This window comes from Schistocerca serialis, chromosome 7, assembly GCF_023864345.2.
Source record: "Schistocerca serialis cubense isolate TAMUIC-IGC-003099 chromosome 7, iqSchSeri2.2, whole genome shotgun sequence".
In the NCBI taxonomy this organism is placed as follows: domain Eukaryota; kingdom Metazoa; phylum Arthropoda; class Insecta; order Orthoptera; family Acrididae; genus Schistocerca; species Schistocerca serialis.
The window spans coordinates 563,663,108-563,673,358 of NC_064644.1; the positions used below are offsets into that span (position 1 = coordinate 563,663,108).

At 42.1% G+C, this 10,251-nt stretch overlaps 1 protein-coding gene across 3 annotated transcripts in view; it reads right to left on the bottom strand.

Moving 5' to 3' along the window:
• The window catches only part of LOC126412775 (protein broad-minded-like), a 273,178-nt gene that overhangs the window by 227,068 nt on the left and 35,859 nt on the right, over nt 1-10,251 (bottom strand). The window lies entirely within an intron of this gene.

Genomic DNA, 10,251 nt, shown 5'->3' on the forward strand with positions numbered 1-10,251 from the left:
AGCAAAACTCATTTACTACTTTAACTGTCTCATTTCCTAATCTAATTCCCTCAGCATGACTCGATTTAATTCGACTACATTTCATTAACCTTGTTTTGCTTTTGTTGATGTTCATCTTATATCCACCTTTCAAGACACTGTCCATTCTGTTTAACTGCTCTTCCACGTCCTTTGCTGTCTCTGACAGAATTACAATGTCATCGGCGAACCTCAAAAGTTTTTACTTCTTCTCCATGGATTTTAATTCCTACACTGAATTTTTCTTTTTTTTCCTTTACTGCTTGTTCAAAATACAGATTGAATAACATAGGGGATAAACTACAACCATGTCTCACTCCCCTCCCAACCACTGCTCACCTTTCATGCCCCTCGACTCTTATAACTGCCATCTGGTTTCTGTACAAATTGTAAATAGCCCTTCGCTCCATGTATTTTACCCCTGCCACCTTCAGAATATGAAAGAGAGTATTCCAGTCAACATTGTCAAAAGCTTTCTCTGTTAAACTCTTCACACAGTATCATATATCCCATTTCATCTTCATCTACATCTACATCCTCTTGCATTTCCATAATATTGTCCTCAAGTACATCGGCCGCTATATACTCCTTCCACCTTTCTGCTTTCCCTTCTTTGCTTACAAGGGAACCTCCCCATCGCACACCCCTCAGATTTAGTTATAAGGTGGCACAGTGGATAGGCCTTGAAAAACTGTACACAGATTAATAGCGAAAACAGGAAGAAGTTGTGTGGCACTATGAAAAAAATAAGCAAAATATACAAACTGAGTAGTCCATGTGTAACATATGCAATATAAATGTGAATATTGGATCATGAACGTCATGGTCCCGTGGTTAGCGTGAGCAGCTGCGGAACGAGAGGTCCTTGGTTCAAGTCTTCCCTGCAGCGAAAATTTTAATTTTTTATTTTCAGACAATTATCAAAGTTCAGGTGCTTACACAAAATCAACTTCACTCTCCAAAATTCCAGGACATGTTCAGATTTGCTTGGACATATGCAGGATTTGGCGGTCTACACGTGGAAAAATTTGAAAACGTTAAAAACATGTTTTGACAGAGCACAAGGAAAACTGTGTGACTGTGAAACCGTTGCATTCATTTGCTGCAGTTTATGTGACAAACTCTTATGTTTTCATAACTTTTTTCGGAGTGATTATTACAGCCACAAGAAAACCTAAATCGAGCAAGGTAGAAGAATCTTTTTACCCATTCACCAAGTGTACAAGTTAGGTGGGTCGACAACGTTTTCCTGTCGTGTGACGCACATGCCGTCACCAGTCTCGTATAGAATATATCAGACGTGTTTTCCTGTGGAGGAATCGGTTGAGCTATGACCTTGCGATCAAATGTTTTCGGTTCTCATTGGAGAGACACGTCCTTTCATCTACTCATCGCACGGTTTTGCGGTGTGGTCGCAAAACACAGACACTAAACTTATTACAGTCAACAGAGACGTCAATGAACGAACGGACAGATCATAACTTTGTGAAAATAAAGAAAGAAATTATTTCACTCGAGGGAAGACTTGAACCAAGGACCTCTCACTCCGCAGCTGCTCACGCTAACCACGGGACCACGGTGCTGCTAAGCTCACCATCTCCTTGATGTTGCTTATCTTGCATATGGACTACTCAGTTTTTACATTTTGCTTATTTTTTCATAGTTCCACACAATTTCTTCCTGTTTTCTCGATTGATCTGTGTTCAGTTTTTCAAGGCCTATCCACTGTGCCAGCTTATAACTAAATCTGAGGGGGGTGCGATGGGAAGTTTCCCTTGTTAGAAATGGGTTTCCATCTGAGCTCTTTCACAATGACCTGGATCTTCATACTCCACCAGTCACTATCCCTTACCAAGCTAATACTATGGAAACAAATCTCCATGACACAGGTATTTTGGAACCTCCTCTGCTCCCTCTGTAAAATACAGGTCTTGTGCAGACCCAACTAGCTACATGTCCCAAGTTAAAGCCCTTACCCCACATTCCAGACACCTTCTCTGAAAGTTTCCAACATCCACCTCCTACATCAGAAAACCATTGCTCAACACAAACTACGGTATCCAACCCCCCCCCCCCCACACACACACACACACTGAATTCTCTTATAGCTACCAGACTCTGCCTTGCTGACCCTTCTTCATCTGCCACATCCTCCAAAACTCAAAACTCCCCCCCCTCCCCCCCAATATCCCTCAAAAACAGGAACTGAAACAAAAGCAAACTATTGTTGTAAATCTATTGACCAAAAACCTCAAACCTGCAGAAGTTTCAGTCCTATCCAAATGTCTCAGCTTCAAGCCCACACCCACATTCACTCATGCTGGACTTTTCTGTGACCTGCTCTTCTTCTGTTGATCCCTACAGTGGAAACACTTTTTTGCTGCTAACCTGCCTGACCGTAGTTAACAAGAATTCAACACTGTATATTGCCTTTTCCAATCCACACATTTGTCCAACTATGACCTGCTCCCTCTCCCACATAACCAACCCCTCATTATCTTCCAGGAATTCCTTACTTCTAACAGAGATTCCGCCTCCCTTTCTTCTCAATAACATAAACCTCACAACAGAGGAAAGAAAATCCATTTGAATCATTACGACAAATCTTGATTCAATCATCCTCTCTGTAGACAAAGGCTCCACTACTGCTGTGACAAACTTGGCAATTACTTCACAGAAGGTGTCCATCACCTGTCTGACTCCTCCAGCTATAAGTCCTGAGACAGTGATCTCTTTCCTGGTTTCCAACATAGCTTCCAGTTTCTACTAACATCCTCTGGCCCCTACCAGAGATTCCCCCTCAAATCCTTGTCCCTCCATATATCTAACCATCCTGGATGCCTCATTGTAGTTGGTTACTGTACTCCCATAGTAAGGGTGGCGACCACCACCCAGGATTAAGTGAAAGTAAAGTAGTAAGTACTAAGAGAGAGGAAATTGGTGACAGTCTGTTGTACCCGTAATTGGAGAAACCACAAATAACGATTGGTGTGAGTTCCAAATTCTGTTTATTACCAACAGTTCCACAATACTAACACAACTTGGCACTTGATCAAGAGCAGTGACTGGGCTGCAGAGTCCAAGTCCGGTATCATAAACAGTCGTAGCACAGTGTAGCGTCATTCCTGGGTGTGATGTCTACATAGCAAGTAGGTAGCCCAACATGAGACTGCGGCTATATAGGGCGAGTGGCGGAGGAATATGCCCGCCGTAACCGAGTCCGCTTGTCGTGTCCTCTTATGATTGGTGGCGCGGCCTCACGTAACTATCTCTCGGGAGGACAGTGGCTGAGGTTGCCATGGCACTGCGGAGGCACTCAGTGTGTGAGGCCCGCGCGTGCGCTGTACAGCTGTGCAGAGTTGCGCGTAAGTGGGGCATGCTGGCCGTTGGCTGTATGACGTAAAGACCGCGGCCACGCAGCTGCAGGCGCCACGGTGTGGGCATGACTATACAACACATGATGTCGGTAGTACTGAACTAAAGGAGCAAATTACTCCCAGGAGAAAATTTTCGTTTACTTCTGAAGTAAATTGATTTACTCCATTACTGGTGGAGAGCACCATTGAAGAGCATGCTACTACATTAGTAACTTGAGGAGGAAATAAGGCCAAAATTTACTCCTAGGTAGTTGTAGGAGTAAAGTAAGACAGCAAAGTGCGATCTTTGACTTCTGTGTTTTAAGTGTTGAATTCTATGGATTACCTGGACTATGAAGAATATATGGAGATGGAGAAAGAGGTGAACATCCCATGAATGAGGGTTGTGATGGAAAGAATAGACCCATCTGCGATGTACAGTGATGGTGATTTCAAAGAGTGGTTTGGGTTTTGTAAGGAATCTTTTGAGTTGCTACTTGTTATGCTGGAGCCGTTACTGCAGCATAATTCTGTCGTGAACTGTGCTTTGTCTCCTAGGCTGCAACACCTTTGTGGATTGCAAATCTTTCATACAGGTATTTACCAAATCGTAGCAGGGTATCTCATTAATATCCATCATACTTCTGCTGGAAGGGCTTCTAACAGTGTGATAAATAGTTAAATTGCCTTAAAGCCACTGTATGTGTGCGTGCCACAGAGCCAAGAAAATAAATCAAAGAACAAAAGGGATTTCGATCAAACTAGTGGATTGCCAAATGTCATAGGAACCATAGAATGTGTACACATACCCATACTTTGCCCTTCTGGAGTACAAGAAGAATTATATAGAAATCACAAGAATTTCTTTTCTATCAATACATATGTTATCTGTGATGCCAATGTGACGCTTTGAACATGGTAAGCCGTTAGCTGGGTTCCATGCATGATGCTTGCATTTGGGACAATAGTAGAGTTGCTGGAAAATTTGAAAATGGACAATACGACGGGTTGCTCGTTGGAGATAGTAGACATGCTCTCTCCAAACATCTTATGATGCCTGTGTTCCGAGCTCACACAGGAGCTGAATGGTGCTACAATAGAGCCCATACTGCTACCAGGTGTGCAGAAGAGCGAGTGTTCGGTGTTTGGAAGAAATGTTTTCAAATTATCACTAAAACAATGTGATTTAAACCAAACAAGTGTTGGAATGCTATTGTGGCTACTGCAGTTCTCCACAGCTTTGGAACAGAAGTTAGAGATGTGTTTCACCCTGATGCTGCGGAGGTGAATCACATCACATTGTACCTGCCACCGGATTGTCACTACTGCAGTGAAAAGTGACTCATTTTATTTATGTGTAACTTTACAGTTATGTTTTTTTTAATTTTTATTTTTTTATATAGGTGATTAACCTTCACACTTTATTTCTTAATTGAGTATACAAAGTCATACAATATTTCCATTATTTCTTATACACATGAATATTTTTGTATTCATTCACAAAAACCCAAATTACTCAGCACATTGGCTGAAGAAATGGAACCTAAAGTTTGCTCCATTACGTTCTTGAACTTTTTCATAATTTCCATTTTAAAGTTATGCTCTTCTGCCATGATTTCTCTGTCCTTCTGTTAGTAAAATCTCGTATTAAATGCATTTTTGAGGAATGAAGCTCATCTGCTTTTTTCAGCAACTCTCAGTTCTTCATTACAACTGCATGTTCTCTGCCTCTTGTGCTCGATGCATCTTCTGATAAGCTCCCACCAGAGATTGCAGGCTGAGATTCATGACTATGGGATAAAGTTCCACCTTCAGCAGTTTCATTGTTCCTTTCAAAACAGTTATCATCATCATAGTTGCTTGAAAGTATCACACTATCTTCAGATGTGTCATTGTTGTTGACTACAGCTATGCCCTTGAAAACTTATGGGATTATATCAACAACAATTTGGCTTATATCATAAATCTTCATCTCACCTACTCCACCACCAGTTTGAAATTGTTCTCAATTACATTTAGCTTTCATATTCTTTGCTTTTGCTTTCATGTTCTTCCAAATTACTTTAAGCTAATCTAGTGATCTTTGTGTATAAGCTGCACTGTATTCAACATGTACTTTTTCCCAAGCGTCCTTTTTCCTTATTAGCATGTTGACATCATGCTTTTTAGATTCAATAGTAGTTATGTACTTTTTCACTATTTCAGCAAACTGCTCTTTTTCATTTTCTAGTATGTTTTTTGAACATTTCTTGGCTATCACCATGTTGCTGCTAGCTCGTATCTCAAGCTGTCACTTAAATTAATGCATGTCACCAACCAACAATGGATGTTATAGCTATAGATGGTGGGGTTAACAATAGATTCATCCATTAATAGCATGTTTCTTTTTCACAATACACAGGTCTTATCATTAATTAGTACACTAGCATTTAGATTTTTTCAGTTTTAATAATTCAATTTAATAATCCTTGCTAGCTTCTAAAACTGTAGCGATGAACGTAAATTATGCAAAAGGTGATGCAATAATGTCTACCGACAATCAGTATCTTCTAAGAGGGAATGTAATGCACATGCCAGCAGTGTGCAGAAATGACTTCTTTAGTAATAAGAAATTGAGCTCTCCAAAATACTAAAAAGATAACCGGTATATTAATACAGAAGTAGTTTACTAAAGCAGTTCAGACTAAAGGAGTAAGAGTTACTGCAAGCGTAATTTATACTAGTTTGGTGCTCATCACCCTAAGAATCTTAGTTCTCATTCACCAACACCTCAAACACATTTCCTGCATTCTAGCCTCCCTTATCAAAAACACAAAGCACTTCCTCCACTATCTCAACCATCCCCAGCCCTTATAACCAGGATCCCTACTCATCACTGTTCACATCACCTCCCTACACGCCAACATCCCCTATGTTCAAGGTCTTTTCACCATTGAACACTAACATTTCCACATTCTTTATCGGTTACAAACCCACCATCTCATTTCTTACAAAACTGACTAACTACATCCTTATTTACAAATACTTCTCCTATGAAGGGAAGGAACAGAAACAAATCTGTAATATAGCCATAAGCACCTAAGTTACATCCTCCTGTGCCAACCTGTTTATGAGCCATCTAAAGTAAACCTATCTATGCATACAAAACATTGAAACCCTTTTCTGATTCAGGTTCACTGATGATATCTTTATCGTTTGCACTATCATTTGCACTCAGCATCAAGACACACACTATCCTCATCCCTCCACAGCTTCTTTCTCTTCCTCACGCCAGTATGTTCCTTTCTGGACACTGACCTCCAACTCTTTGATGGTTCCCTGTAAACCTCTGTAATAAGCCCATAAATCATCAATAGTACCTGCATATTGATAGCTGCTACCCCTTCCACACTACGTATTCTCTCCCATATAGTCTGGTCACCCACAGATGGCACATCTATGGTGACTAGCAATCTGTTAACCAGTGTGCTGAAGCTCATACTAAAGTCTTCACAGACAGTCACCACCACCACCAAAATTAGCCTGAAAAGAGATTTTATGTGCCATTCCATATATTCTTCTAATGCTCTGAGCAACACCCTAAATCAGGAATACCACTTTTATCCTATGCCGACCTATCCATGGGCCATCTAGAGGAATCCTACCTAGAAACCCAGAATACTAAACCCCTCACCTGGTTCAGATTCATTGTGACATCTTTGCTATCTGGATCAAAGGTGAGGGCACCCTACCCACATTCCTCCAGAACCTCTCCCCCATTTGATTCATTTGGTCCTACTCAACCCAACAAATCACCTTCCTAGATGTTGATCTCCACCTCAAAGACAGCTAAATCAGTACCTCATACATATCAAACCTACCAACCACCAGCAATACCTCCACTTCGATAGCTGCCATCTATTCCATACCAAAAAGTCCCTTCTGTACAGCCTAGCTACCTGTCATCGTTGCATCGGCAGTGACGAGCAGTCGCTCTCAAAATATACCAAGGGTCTCACTGAAGCCTTCACTGACCGTAACTATCCTCCCAACCTTGTACACAAACAAATCTCCTGTGCCTTATCTTTCCAATCTCCCACCATCTTCCGAAGTCCCACCATCTGGTGACAGAGGAGCATTCCCCTCATAACTCAGTACTACCCAGGACTGGAGCAACTGAATTACATTCTCTGCCAGGGTTTTGATTACCTCTCGTCATGCCCTGAAGTGAGAAATGTCCAACCCAATATCCTTCCTACCCCTCCCACAGTGGTATTCCGCCGTCCACCAAAACTACACAGTATACTAGTCCATCCTTACACAACCCCTGCTCCCAGTCCCTTACCTCATGGCTCATATCCCTGTAATAGACCTAGATGCAAGACCTGTCCCATACATCCTCCCACCACCACCACCACCACCACCTACTCCAGTCCAGTCACTAACACCACCTATCCCATCAAAGGCAGGGCTACCTGTGAAATCAGTCATGTGATTTACAAGCTAAACTGGAACCACTGTGATGCATTCTATGTAGGCATGACAACCAACAAGCTGTCTGTCTGCATGAATGGCCACCAACGAACTGTGGCCAAGAAACAAGAGGACCACCCTGTTGCTGAGCATGCTGCCAAACATGACATTCTTCACTTCAATGACTGCTTCACAGCTGTGCCATATGGATCCTTCCTACCAACACCAGATTTTCTGAATTGCACAGATGTGAACTTTCCCTGCAATACATCCTATGCCCCCATAACCCTCCTGGCCTCAACCTTTGTTAGTCATTGTCCTCACCCATCCAGCCCCTTCCCTGTTCCCATTCCAGCACTACACAGTCGTCATTCCACCACCACACCCAGCCTTTTTCTTTCTCTCCTTTTCCGCAACTCCCCCCTCCTGCGCTCATCCCTGCCCACGGTCTAACCTGCTGCCTGAGACTCCAGTCTTGTGTGTGGGTCGCATTTGCGCATGTGCACCACATCCTAGTCCATCCCTAACACCAACCCTTTGTCAAAAGGATCATACTCTGTGGAAGACCCAGGTGCAAGACCTGCCCAATCCTCCCACCCAGTACTTCCTATTCCAGTCCTGTCATGGCTTATCCTACCCCATCAGAGACCAGGCCACTTCTAAAAGCAACCATACTATATAGCAGCTCTGCTGCAATCACTGTTCAGCTTCCTCTATTGGTGTAACTACTAACTAGCTGTCCACCAGGATGAATGGACACTGGATAAAGTGTGGCCAAGAGCAAAGTGGACCACCCTGTTGCACAACATACAGCTACTCATAACATATTTTATTTCAGTGGGTGCTTCACAACCCAGGCCATCTGGATCTTCCCCTATACCACCAGCTTTTCTGAACTGTGCAGATGAGTGTTGTCCTTATAACACATTCCCTGCTCCAAAAACCATTCTGGCCTCAACCTACAGTAACCTACTGTCCCCATACCCTATACCCAAGTGTTTCTGCCTTCTCTGTCCTATCATCTCCTCACAATTCACCTTCCCTTGCCCTCAGTGTGTGCTGCTCTCTTCCAACCCATCCACCAATCTTTTCCCCTTCTCCGATTATCTCCTTCCTGCTCCCCATTTCCCTTCTCCACCTTCACAGCCTTCTGATGCTGTACCAGTGATGGTACCTCTAGTCCCTGCGTGCTCCGCTGGGCAGTGCCAATTCCTATTGCCCTCCCATAACCTCCTCTCCACACTTCAACCCTGCCTAGCTCTGGATTATTCTCTCTGTTCAACACGTGTGTGTTGCAATATGGATGGTGGTAGCAGTCTTATGTGTGTGAGGTGTGACTGCTCTTGTGAATGTGTGTGCATTTCTCTTTTCGGAAGAAGATTTTGGCTGAAACCATATATGTAAAAGCCTTTTATTGTGCCTGTCTGTGACTCAGAGTGTCATATTTTGGTGAGTAGCAATCTATCCTTTCCTAATACTGTTAATATTTCAGTATGAAATATAAAAAAATGCATTTCCTCAAAAATATACTTTTTAGCATTTATTGAGTCGTACTGAAATACTACACAACTCTGGAACAAGAGAGGAGTTAATATTTAAATTTTGAGCTTATTTTCCAGTAGCATAAATACATTTAGCACAGTTTTGTGCTGCAGTTTGCAGCAGGGCTAGATCAGATGACAGGACTATAGTCAAGTCTTTCTAACCAGTGAAAAGATACAAGAGACGCTGCAAGTCTAGATACCTCCAATTGCTCCAGTACGTTGGAGACTGTGGGCAGAAGCATACAGGTGTACTAACAAGTTCTGAACCAGTCTGCCAGTACAGATCATAAGGTGCAAGCTAAGAATTTAATGGAGAGAGTTAAGATGATGATGCTGGAAGTAGTCATGAGAAGGAAATATCAGAACTAGTATAGATTTCTTTGAGTGATGACTATCATGTAATAAGTATTTTTAAGCTTAGTGAATGACTCAGTGATGTCATCTTTGATTGTGGCTCTTTGGGGGAGGCTTATGGCAGAGGTTGTCATGTGTGTGTAGTGGTAGTGGTAGTTGTGCACACACATTTTTTTGTGTTTTCATCAGTTTTCTCTGAGGAAGGCTTTGTCCGAGAGCTTAGCAATAATTCCATTCTTGTTTACATTCCTGTCAACAACTTAATACCTGAACTAATCAGTGGGAAGTTATATCTACTTATCAATATAAAATTAAATATTTTTCTTTCAAAGCTTCTCTCAATATGGTAAACTTTTGGAAAGAAGGTTTGTGAGTCACAACAGCTGACAAGGAGAGGACGCCTACTAGTCATTCCTGAATTTGTCCACATTCATGGTACGTGTAGGGTGTGGTGAGATATGAAAGTGCCCCAAGTGGAAATTCCAGATGGCCAAGAATTTAGGAAATAAAAGGAATTTTGACACAGA